Genomic DNA, 12,255 nt, shown 5'->3' on the forward strand with positions numbered 1-12,255 from the left:
ATTCTAGAATGCACAGCACGACGGATATCTAAAGTCCTAAAATGCCTGCTATCGGGAAGTTAAGGTGTCTGACATCCAGAATGTTACTAGGTCAGCATTCTACCGTTCTAAGAGGTTCTGGGTTCTAGAATCAATGGACGGCAGAGATCTGGCATGTCAGGTTGTCCAAACTCTAGAATCCTTGCGTGTCTGAACTCGAGAGTCATTCAATGTCCACATTCCGGATCACAGGGTGTCTGAATACCAGAAGCACCAAATGTCTGCATTCTAGAATCGGAATGTGGTAGAATTCTAGAATGCACAGCACGGCGGAATTCTAAAGTCCTAAAATGCCTGCTCTCCGGAAGTTAAGATGTCTCACACCCAGAATGCTACCACATCAGAATTATACCATTCTGAATCATTCTGGGATCTAGAATCAATGGACGGGTGAGTTCCAGAATGTCAGGGTGGCAAAACTCTAGAATACTTGTGTGTCTGAACTCGAGAGTCATTCAATGTCCACATTCCAGAACTCTGGATGTCTGAATTATAGAAGCACGAAATGTCTGCATTCTAGAATCGGAATGTGGCGGAATTCTAGAATGCACAGCACGGCGGAATTCTAAAGTCCTAAAATGCCTGCTATCCGGAAGTTAAGGTGTCTGACATCCAGAATGGTACCACATCAGAATTATACCATTCTGAAACATTCTGGGATCTAGAATCAATGGACGGGTGAGTTCCAGAATGTCAGGGCGGCAAAACTCTAGAATCCTTGCGTGTCTGAACTCGAGAGTCATTCAATGTCCACATTCCAGAACTCTGGATGTCTGAATTATGGAAGCACCAAATGTCTGCATTCTAGAATCGGAATGTGGCGGAATTCTAGAATGCACAGCACGGCGGAATTCTAAAGTCCTAAAATGCCTGTTATCCGGAAGTTAAGGTGTCTGACATCCCGAATGCTACCACGTCAGAATTATACCATTCTGAAACATTCTGGGATCTAGAATCAATGGACGGCTGAGTTCCAGAGTGCAAGGGTGGCAAAACTCCAGAATCATTGCGTGTCTGAACTCGAGAGTCATTCAATGTCCACATTCAAGAATTCTGGATGTCTGAAATATAGAAGCACCAAATGTCTGCATTCTAGTATCAGAATGTGGCGGAATATTGGAATACACAGCACGGCGGAATTTTAAAGTCCTAAAGTGCCTGCTATCCAGAAGTCAAGGTGTCTGACATCCAGAATGTTACTAGGTCAGCATTCTACCGTTCTGAGAGATTCTGGGTTCTAGAATCAATTGATGGCAGAGTTCTGGAATGTCAGGGTGTTCAAACTCAAGAATACTTGCGTGTCTGAACTCGAGAGTCATTCAATGTCCACATTCCGGATCACAGGGTGTCTGAATTCCAGAAGCACCAAATGTCTGCATTCTAGAATCGGAATGTGGCGGAATTCTAGAATGCACAGCACGGCAGAATTCTAAAGTCCTAAAATGCCTGCTATCCAGAAGTTAAGGTGTCTGACATCAAGAATGCTACCAAGTCAGAATTATATCATTCTGAAAGATTCTGGGATCTAGAATCAATGGACGGCTGAGTTCCAGAATGTCAGGGTGGCAAAACTCTAGAATACTTGCGTGTCGGAACTCAAGGGTCATTCAATGTCCACATTCCAGAACTCTGGATGTCTGAATTATAGAAGCACCAAATGTCTGCATTCTAGAATCGGAATGTGGCGGAATTCTAGAAAGCACAGCACAGCGGATTTCTAAAGTCCTAAAATGCCTACTAGCCGAAAGTTAAGGTGTCTGACGACCAGAATGTTACTAGGTCAGCATTCTACCGTTCTGAGAGATTCTGGATTCTAGAGTCAATGGACGGCAGAGTTCCGGAATGTCATGGTGTCCAAACTCTAGAATCCTTGAGTGTTTGAACTCGAGAGTCATTCAATATCCATATTCCGGGTCACAGGGTGACTGAATTCCAGAAGCACTAAATGTCTGCTTTCTAGAATCGGAATGTGGCAGAATTCTAGAATGCACAGCACGGCGGAATTCTAAAGTCCTAAAATGCCTGCTATCGGGAAGTTAAGGTGTCTGACATCCAGAATGCTGCCACGTCAGAATCATACCATTCTGAAAGATTCTGGGATCTAGAATCAATGGACGGCTGAGTTCCAGAATGTCAGGGTGGCAAAACTCTAGAATCCTTGCGTGTCTGAACTCGAGAGTCATTCAATGTCCTCATTCCGGATCACAGGGTGTCTGAATTCCAGAAGCACCAAATGTCTGCATTCTAGAATCGGAATGTGGCGGAATTCTAGAATGCACAGCACGGCAGAATTATAAAGTCCTAAAATGCCTGATATTCGGAAGTTAAGTAGTCTGACATCCAGAATGTTACTAGGTCAGCATTCTATCGTTCTGAGAGATTCTGGGTTCTAGAATCAATGGACGGCAGAGTTCTGGAATGTCAGGGTGTCCAAACTCTAGAATCCTTCCGTGTTTGAACTCGTGAGTCATTCAATGTCCACATTCCAGATCAAAGTGTGTCTGAATTCCAGAAGCACCAAATGTCTGCATTCTAGAATCGGAATGTGGCGGAATTCTAGAATGCACAGCACGGCGGATATCTAAAGTCCTAAAATGCCTGCTATCGGGATGTTAAGGTGTCTGACATCCAGAATGTTACTAGGTCAGCATTCTACCGTTCTGAGAGGTTCTGGGTTCTAGAATCAATGGACGGCAGAGATCTGGCATGTCAGGTTGTCCAAACTCTAGAATCCTTGCGTGTCTGAACTCGAGAGTCATTCAATGTCCACATTCCGGATCACAGGGTGTCTGAATTGCAGAAGCACCAAATGTCTGCATTCTAGAATCGGAATGTGGTAGAATTCTAGAATGCACAGCACGGCGGAATTCTAAAGTCCTAAAATGCCTGCTCTCCGGAAGTTAAGATGTCTCACACCCAGAATGCTACCACATCAGAATTATACCATTCTGAATCATTCTGGGATCTAGAATCAATGGACGGGTGAGTTCCAGAATGTCAGGGTGGCAAAACTCTAGAATCCTTGTGTGTCTGAACTCGAGAGTCATTCAATGTCCACATTCCAGAACTCTGGATGTCTGAATTATAGAAGCACGAAATGTCTGCATTCTAGAATCGGAATGTGGCAGAATTCTAGAATGCACAGCACGGCGGAATTCTAAAGTCCTAAAATGCCTGCTATCCGGAAGTTAAGGTGTCTGACATCCAGAATGGTACCACATCAGAATTATACCATTCTGAAACATTCTGGGATCTAGAATCAATGGACCGTTGAGTTCCAGAATGTCAGGGCGGCAAAACTCTAGAATCCTGGCTTGTCTGAACTCGAGAGTCATTCAATGTCCACATTCCAGAACTCTGGATGTCTGAATTATGGAAGCACCAAATGTCTGCATTCTAGAATCGGAATGTGGCGGAATTCTAGAATGCACAGCACGGCGGAATTCTAAAGTCCTAAAATGCCTGCTATCCGGAAGTTAAGCTGTCTGACATCCCGAATGCTACCACGTCAGAATTATACCATTCTGAAACATTCTGGGATCTAGAATCAATGGACGGCTGAGTTCCAGAGTGCAAGGGTGGCAAAACTCCAGAATCATTGCGTGTCTGAACTCGAGAGTAATCCAATGTCCACATTCCAGAATTCTGGATGTCTGAAATATAGAAGCACCAAATGTCTGCATTCTAGTATCAGAATGTGGCGGAATTCTAGAATGCACAGCACGGCGGAATTTTAAAGTCCTAAAGTGCCTGCTATCCAGAAGTCAAGGTGTCTGACATCCAGAATGTTACTAGGTCAGCATTCTACCGTTCTGAGAGATTCTGGGTTCTAGAATCAATTGATGGCAGAGTTCTGGAATGTCAGGGTGTTCAAACTCAAGAATACTTGCGTGTCTGAACTCGAGAGTCATTCAATGTCCACATTCCGGATCACAGGGTGTCTGAATTCCAGAAGCACCAAATGTCTGCATTCTAGAATCGGAATGTGGCGGAATTCTAGAATGCAGAGCACGGCGGAATTCTAAAGTCCTAAAATGCCTGCTATCCGGAAGTTAAGGTGTCTGACATCAAGAATGCTACCAACTCAGAATTATATCATTCTGAAAGATTCTGGGATCTAGAATCAATGGACGGCTGAGTTCCAGAATGTCAGGGTGGCAAAACTCTAGAATACTTGCGTGTCGGAACTCGAGAGTCATTCAATGTCCACATTCCAGAACTCTGGATGTCTGAATTATAGAAGCACGAAATGTCTGCATTCTAGAATCGGAATGTGGCGGAATTCTAGAATGCACAGCACGGCGGATTTCTAAAGTCCTAAAATGCCTACTAGCCGAAAGTTAAGGTGTCTGACGACCAGAATGTTACTAGGTCAGCATTCTACCGTTCTGAGAGATTCTGGGTTCTAGAGTCAATGGACGGCAGAGTTCCGGAATGTCAGGGTGTCCAAACTCTAGAATCCTTGAGTGTTTGAACTCGAGAGTCATTCAATATCCATATTCCGGGTCACAGGGTGACTGAATTCCAGAAGCACCAAATGTCTGCTTTCTTGAATCGGAATGTGGCGGAATTCTAGAATGCACAGCACGGTGGAATTCGAAAGTCCTAAAATGCCTGCTATCCGGAAGTTAAGGTGTCTGACATCCAGAATGCTACCACGTCAGAATTATACCATTCTGAAAGATTCTGGGATCTAGAATCAATGGACGGCTGAGTTCCAGAATGTCAGGGTGGCAAAACTCTAGAATCCTTGCGTGTCTGAACTCGAGAGTCATTCAATGTCCACATTCCAGAACTCTGGATGTCTGAATTATAGAAGCACCAAATGTCTGCATTCTAGAATCGGAATGTGGCAGAATTCTAGAATGCACAGCACGGCGGAAATCTAAAGTCCTAAAATGCCTGCTATCCGGAAGTTAAGGTGTCTGACATCCAGAATGTTACTAGGTCAGCATTCTACCGTTCTGAGAGATTCTGGGTTCTAGAATCAATGGACGGCAGAGATCTGGCTTCGCAGGGTGTCCAAATTCTAGAATCCTTGCGTGTCTGAACTCGGGAGTCATTCAATGACCACATTCCGGATCACAGGGTGTCTGAATTCCAGAAGCACCAAATGTCTGCATTCTAGAATCGGAATGTTGCGGAATTCTAGAATGCAAAGCACGGCAGAATTCTAAAGTCCTAAAATGCCTGATATTCGGAAGTTAAGGAGTCTGACATCCAGAATGTTACTAGGTCAGCATTCTACCGTTCTGAGAGATTCTGGGTTCTAGAATCAATGGACGGCAGAGTTCTGGAATGTCAGGGTGTCCAAACTCTAGAATCCTTCCGTGTCTGAACTCGTGAGTCATTCAATGTCCACATTCCAGATCAAAGGGTGTCTGAATTCCAGAAGCACCAAATGTCTGCTTTCTAGAATCGGAATGTGGCAGAATTCTAGAATGCACAGCACGGCGGACTTCTAAAGTCCTAAAATGCCTGCTATCGGGAAGTTAAGGTGTCTGACATCCAGAATGCTGCCACGTCAGAATCATACCATTCTGAAAGATTCTGGGATCTAGAATCAATGGATGGCTGAGTTCCAGAATGTCAGGGTGGCAAAACTCTAGAATCCTTGCGTGTCTGAACTCGAGAGTCATTCAATGTCCTCATTCCGGATCACAGGGTGTCTGAATTCCAGAAGCACCAAATGTCTGCATTCTAGAATCGGAATGTGGCGGAATTCTAGAATGCACAGCACGGCAGAATTCTAAAGTCCTAAAATGCCTGATATTCGGAAGTTAAGGTGTCTGACATCCAGAATGTTACTAGGTCAGCATTCTACCGTTCTGAGAGATTCTGGGTTCTAGAATCAATTGATGGCAGAGTTCTGGAATGTCAGGGTGTTCAAACTCAAGAATACTTGCGTGTCTGAACTCGAGAGTCATTCAATGTCCACATTCCGGATCACAGGGTGTCTGAATTCCAGAAGCACCAAATGTCTGCATTCTAGAATCGGAATGCGGCGGAATTCTAGAATGCACAGCACAGCGGATTTCTAAAGTCCTAAAATGCCTACTAGCCGAAAGTTAAGGTGTCTGACGACCAGAATGTTACTAGGTCAGCATTCTACCGTTCTGAGAGATTCTGGGTTCTAGAGTCAATGGACGGCAGAGTTCCGGAATGTCAGGGTGTCCACACTCTAGAATCCTTGAGTGTTTGAACTCGAGAGTCATTCAATATCCATATTCCGGGTCACAGGGTGACTGAATTCCAGAAGCACCAAATGTCTGCTTTCTAGAATCGGAATGTGGCGGAATTCTAGAATGCACAGCACGGCGGAATTCGAAAGTCCTAAAATGCCTGCTATCGGGAAGTTAAGGTGTCTGACATCCAGAATGCTACCACGTCAGAATAATACCATTCTGAAAGATTCTGGGATCTAGAATCAATGGACGGCTGATTTCCAGAATGTCAGGGTGGCAAAACTCTAGAATCCTTGCGTGTCTGAACTCGAGAGTCATTCAATGACCACATTCCGGATCACAGGTTGTGTGAATTACAGAAGCACCAAATTTCTGCATTCTAGAATCGGAATGTGGCGGAATTCTAGAATGCACAGCACGGCAGAATTCTAAAGTCCTAAAATGCCTGATATTCGGAAGTTAAGGAGTCTGACATCCAGAATGTTACTAGGTCAGCATTCTATCGTTCTGAGAGATTCTGGGTTCTAGAATCAATGGACGGCAGAGTTCTGGAATGTCAGGGTGTCCAAACTCTAGAATCCTTCCGTATTTGAACTCGTGAGTCATTCAATGTCCACATTCCAGATCAAAGTGTGTCTGAATTCCAGAAGCACCAAATGTCTGCATTCTAGAATCGGAATGCGGCGGAATTCTAGAATGCACAGCACGACGGATATCTAAAGTCCTAAAATGCCTGCTATCGGGAAGTTAAGGTGTCTGACATCCAGAATGTTACTAGGTCAGCATTCTACCGTTCTAAGAGGTTCTGGGTTCTAGAATCAATGGACGGCAGAGATCTGGCATGTCAGGTTGTCCAAACTCTAGAATCCTTGCGTGTCTGAACTCGAGAGTCATTCAATGTCCACATTCCGGATCACAGGGTGTCTGAATTCCAGAAGCACCAAATGTCTGCATTCTAGAATCGGAATGTGGTAGAATTCTAGAATGCACAGCACGGCGGAATTCTAAAGTCCTAAAATGCCTGCTCTCCGGAAGTTAAGATGTCTCACACCCAGAATGCTACCACATCCGAATTATACCATTCTGAATCATTCTGGGATCTAGAATCAATGGACGGGTGAGTTCCAGAATGTCAGGGTGGCAAAACTCTAGAATACTTGTGTGTCTGAACTCGAGAGTCATTCAATGTCCACATTCCAGAACTCTGGATGTCTGAATTATAGAAGCACGAAATGTCTGCATTCTAGAATCGGAATGTGGCGGAATTCTAGAATGCACAGCACGGCGGAATTCTAAAGTCCTAAAATGCCTGCTATCCGGAAGTTAAGGTGTCTGACATCCAGAATGGTACCACATCAGAATTATACCATTCTGAAACATTCTGGGATCTAGAATCAATGGACGGGTGAGTTCCAGAATGTCAGGGCGGCAAAACTCTAGAATCCTTGCGTGTCTGAACTCGAGAGTCATTCAATGTCCACATTCCAGAACTCTGGATGTCTGAATTATGGAAGCACCAAATGTCTGCATTCTAGAATCGGAATGTGGCGGAATTCTAGAATGCACAGCACGGCGGAATTCTAAAGTCCTAAAATGCCTGTTATCCGGAAGTTAAGGTGTCTGACATCCCGAATGCTACCACGTCAGAATTATACCATTCTGAAACATTCTGGGATCTAGAATCAATGGACGGCTGAGTTCCAGAGTGCAAGGGTGGCAAAACTCCAGAATCATTGCGTGTCTGAACTCGAGAGTCATTCAATGTCCACATTCAAGAATTCTGGATGTCTGAAATATAGAAGCACCAAATGTCTGCATTCTAGTATCAGAATGTGGCGGAATATTGGAATACACAGCACGGCGGAATTTTAAAGTCCTAAAGTGCCTGCTATCCAGAAGTCAAGGTGTCTGACATCCAGAATGTTACTAGGTCAGCATTCTACCGTTCTGAGAGATTCTGGGTTCTAGAATCAATTGATGGCAGAGTTCTGGAATGTCAGGGTGTTCAAACTCAAGAATACTTGCGTGTCTGAACTCGAGAGTCATTCAATGTCCACATTCCGGATCACAGGGTGTCTGAATTCCAGAAGCACCAAATGTCTGCATTCTAGAATCGGAATGTGGCGGAATTCTAGAATGCACAGCACGGCAGAATTCTAAAGTCCTAAAATGCCTGCTATCCGGAAGTTAAGGTGTCTGACATCAAGAATGCTACCAAGTCAGAATTATATCATTCTGAAAGATTCTGGGATCTAGAATCAATGGACGGCTGAGTTCCAGAATGTCAGGGTGGCAAAACTCTAGAATACTTGCGTGTCGGAACTCAAGAGTCATTCAATGTCCACATTCCAGAACTCTGGATGTCTGAATTATAGAAGCACCAAATGTCTGCATTCTAGAATCGGAATGTGGCGGAATTCTAGAAAGCACAGCACAGCGGATTTCTAAAGTCCTAAAATGCCTACTAGCCGAAAGTTAAGGTGTCTGACGACCAGAATGTTACTAGGTCAGCATTCTACCGTTCTGAGAGATTCTGGGTTCTAGAGTCAATGGACGGCAGAGTTCCGGAATGTCATGGTGTCCAAACTCTAGAATCCTTGAGTGTTTGAACTCGAGAGTCATTCAATATCCATATTCCGGGTCACAGGGTGACTGAATTCCAGAAGCACTAAATGTCTGCTTTCTAGAATCGGAATGTGGCAGAATTCTAGAATGCACAGCACGGCGGAATTCTAAAGTCCTAAAATGCCTGCTATCGGGAAGTTAAGGTGTCTGACATCCAGAATGCTGCCACGTCAGAATCATACCATTCTGAAAGATTCTGGGATCTAGAATCAATGGACGGCTGAGTTCCAGAATGTCAGGGTGGCAAAACTCTAGAATCCTTGCGTGTCTGAACTCGAGAGTCATTCAATGTCCTCATTCCGGATCACAGGGTGTCTGAATTCCAGAAGCACCAAATGTCTGCATTCTAGAATCGGAATGTGGCGGAATTCTAGAATGCACAGCACGGCAGAATTATAAAGTCCTAAAATGCCTGATATTCGGAAGTTAAGGAGTCTGACATCCAGAATGTTACTAGGTCAGCATTCTATCGTTCTGAGAGATTCTGGGTTCTAGAATCAATGGACGGCAGAGTTCTGGAATGTCAGGGTGTCCAAACTCTAGAATCCTTCCGTGTTTGAACTCGTGAGTCATTCAATGTCCACATTCCAGATCAAAGTGTGTCTGAATTCCAGAAGCACCAAATGTCTGCATTCTAGAATCGGAATGTGGCGGAATTCTAGAATGCACAGCACGGCGGATATCTAAAGTCCTAAAATGCCTGCTATCGGGATGTTAAGGTGTCTGACATCCAGAATGTTACTAGGTCAGCATTCTACCGTTCTGAGAGGTTCTGGGTTCTAGAATCAATGGACGGCAGAGATCTGGCATGTCAGGTTGTCCAAACTCTAGAATCCTTGCGTGTCTGAACTCGAGAGTCATTCAATGTCCACATTCCGGATCACAGGGTGTCTGAATTGCAGAAGCACCAAATGTCTGCATTCTAGAATCGGAATGTGGTAGAATTCTAGAATGCACAGCACGGCGGAATTCTAAAGTCCTTAAATGCCTGCTCTCCGGAAGTTAAGATGTCTCACACCCAGAATGCTACCACATCAGAATTATACCATTCTGAATCATTCTGGGATCTAGAATCAATGGACGGGTGAGTTCCAGAATGTCAGGGTGGCAAAACTCTAGAATCCTTGTGTATCTGAACTCGAGAGTCATTCAATGTCCACATTCCAGAACTCTGGATGTCTGAATTATAGAAGCACGAAATGTCTGCATTCTAGAATCGGAATGTGGCGGAATTCTAGAATGCACAGCACGGCGGAATTCTAAAGTCCTAAAATGCCTGCTATCCGGAAGTTAATGTGTCTGACATCCAGAATGGTACCACATCAGAATTATACCATTCTGAAACATTCTGGGATCTAGAATCAATGGACCGTTGAGTTCCAGAATGTCAGGGCGGCAAAACTCTAGAATCCTGGCTTGTCTGAACTCGAGAGTCATTCAATGTCCACATTCCGGATCACAGGGTGTCTGAATTCCAGAAGCACCAAATGTCTGCATTCTAGAATCGGAATGTGGCGGAATTCTAGAATGCAGAGCACGGCGGAATTCTAAAGTCCTAAAATGCCTGCTATCCGGAAGTTAAGGTGTCTGACATCAAGAATGCTACCAACTCAGAATTATATCATTCTGAAAGATTCTGGGATCTAGAATCAATGGACGGCTGAGTTCCAGAATGTCAGGGTGGCAAAACTCTAGAATACTTGCGTGTCGGAACTCGAGAGTCATTCAATGTCCACATTCCAGAACTCTGGATGTCTGAATTATAGAAGCACGAAATGTCTGCATTCTAGAATCGGAATGTGGCGGAATTCTAGAATGCACAGCACGGCGGATTTCTAAAGTCCTAAAATGCCTACTAGCCGAAAGTTAAGGTGTCTGACGACCAGAATGTTACTAGGTCAGCATTCTACCGTTCTGAGAGATTCTGGGTTCTAGAGTCAATGGACGGCAGAGTTCCGGAATGTCAGGGTGTCCAAACTCTAGAATCCTTGAGTGTTTGAACTCGAGAGTCATTCAATATCCATATTCCGGGTCACAGGGTGACTGAATTCCAGAAGCACCAAATGTCTGCTTTCTTGAATCGGAATGTGGCGGAATTCTAGAATGCACAGCACGGTGGAATTCGAAAGTCCTAAAATGCCTGCTATCCGGAAGTTAAGGTGTCTGACATCCAGAATGCTACCACGTCAGAATTATACCATTCTGAAAGATTCTGGGATCTAGAATCAATGGACGGCTGAGTTCCAGAATGTCAGGGTGGCAAAACTCTAGAATCCTTGCGTGTCTGAACTCGAGAGTCATTCAATGTCCACATTCCAGAACTCTGGATGTCTGAATTATAGAAGCACCAAATGTCTGCATTCTAGAATCGGAATGTGGCAGAATTCTAGAATGCACAGCACGGCGGAAATCTAAAGTCCTAAAATGCCTGCTATCCGGAAGTTAAGGTGTCTGACATCCAGAATGTTACTAGGTCAGCATTCTACCGTTCTGAGAGATTCTGGGTTCTAGAATCAATGGACGGCAGAGATCTGGCTTCGCAGGGTGTCCAAATTCTAGAATCCTTGCGTGTCTGAACTCGGGAGTCATTCAATGTCCACATTCCGGATCACAGGGTGTCTGAATTCCAGAAGCACCAAATGTCTGCATTCTAGAATCGGAATGTTGCGGAATTCTAGAATGCAAAGCACGGCAGAATTCTAAAGTCCTAAAATGCCTGATATTCGGAAGTTAAGGAGTCTGACATCCAGAATGTTACTAGGTCAGCATTCTACCGTTCTGAGAGATTCTGGGTTCTAGAATCAATGGACGGCAGAGTTCTGGAATGTCAGGGTGTCCAAACTCTAGAATCCTTCCGTGTCTGAACTCGTGAGTCATTCAATGTCCACATTCCAGATCAAAGGGTGTCTGAATTCCAGAAGCACCAAATGTCTGCTTTCTAGAATCGGAATGTGGCAGAATTCTAGAATGCACAGCACGGCGGAATTCTAAAGTCCTAAAATGCCTGCTATCGGGAAGTTAAGGTGTCTGACATCCAGAATGCTGCCACGTCAGAATCATACCATTCTGAAAGATTCTGGGATCTAGAATCAATGGATGGCTGAGTTCCAGAATGTCAGGGTGGCAAAACTCTAGAATCCTTGCGTGTCTGAACTCGAGAGTCATTCAATGTCCTCATTCCGGATCACAGGGTGTCTGAATTCCAGAAGCACCAAATGTCTGCATTCTAGAATCGGAATGTGGCGGAATTCTAGAATGCACAGCACGGCAGAATTCTAAAGTCCTAAAATGCCTGATATTCGGAAGTTAAGGAGTCTGACATCCAGAATGTTACTAGGTCAGCATTCTATCGTTCTGAGAGATTCTGGGTTCTAGAATCAATGGACGGCAGAGTTCTGGAATGTCA

The sequence above is a fragment of the Aotus nancymaae genome, unplaced genomic scaffold, assembly GCF_030222135.1.
Source record: "Aotus nancymaae isolate 86718 unplaced genomic scaffold, 86718_ANA_hifiasm-v0.15.2.pri h1tg000001l, whole genome shotgun sequence".
NCBI lineage: Eukaryota > Metazoa > Chordata > Mammalia > Primates > Aotidae > Aotus > Aotus nancymaae.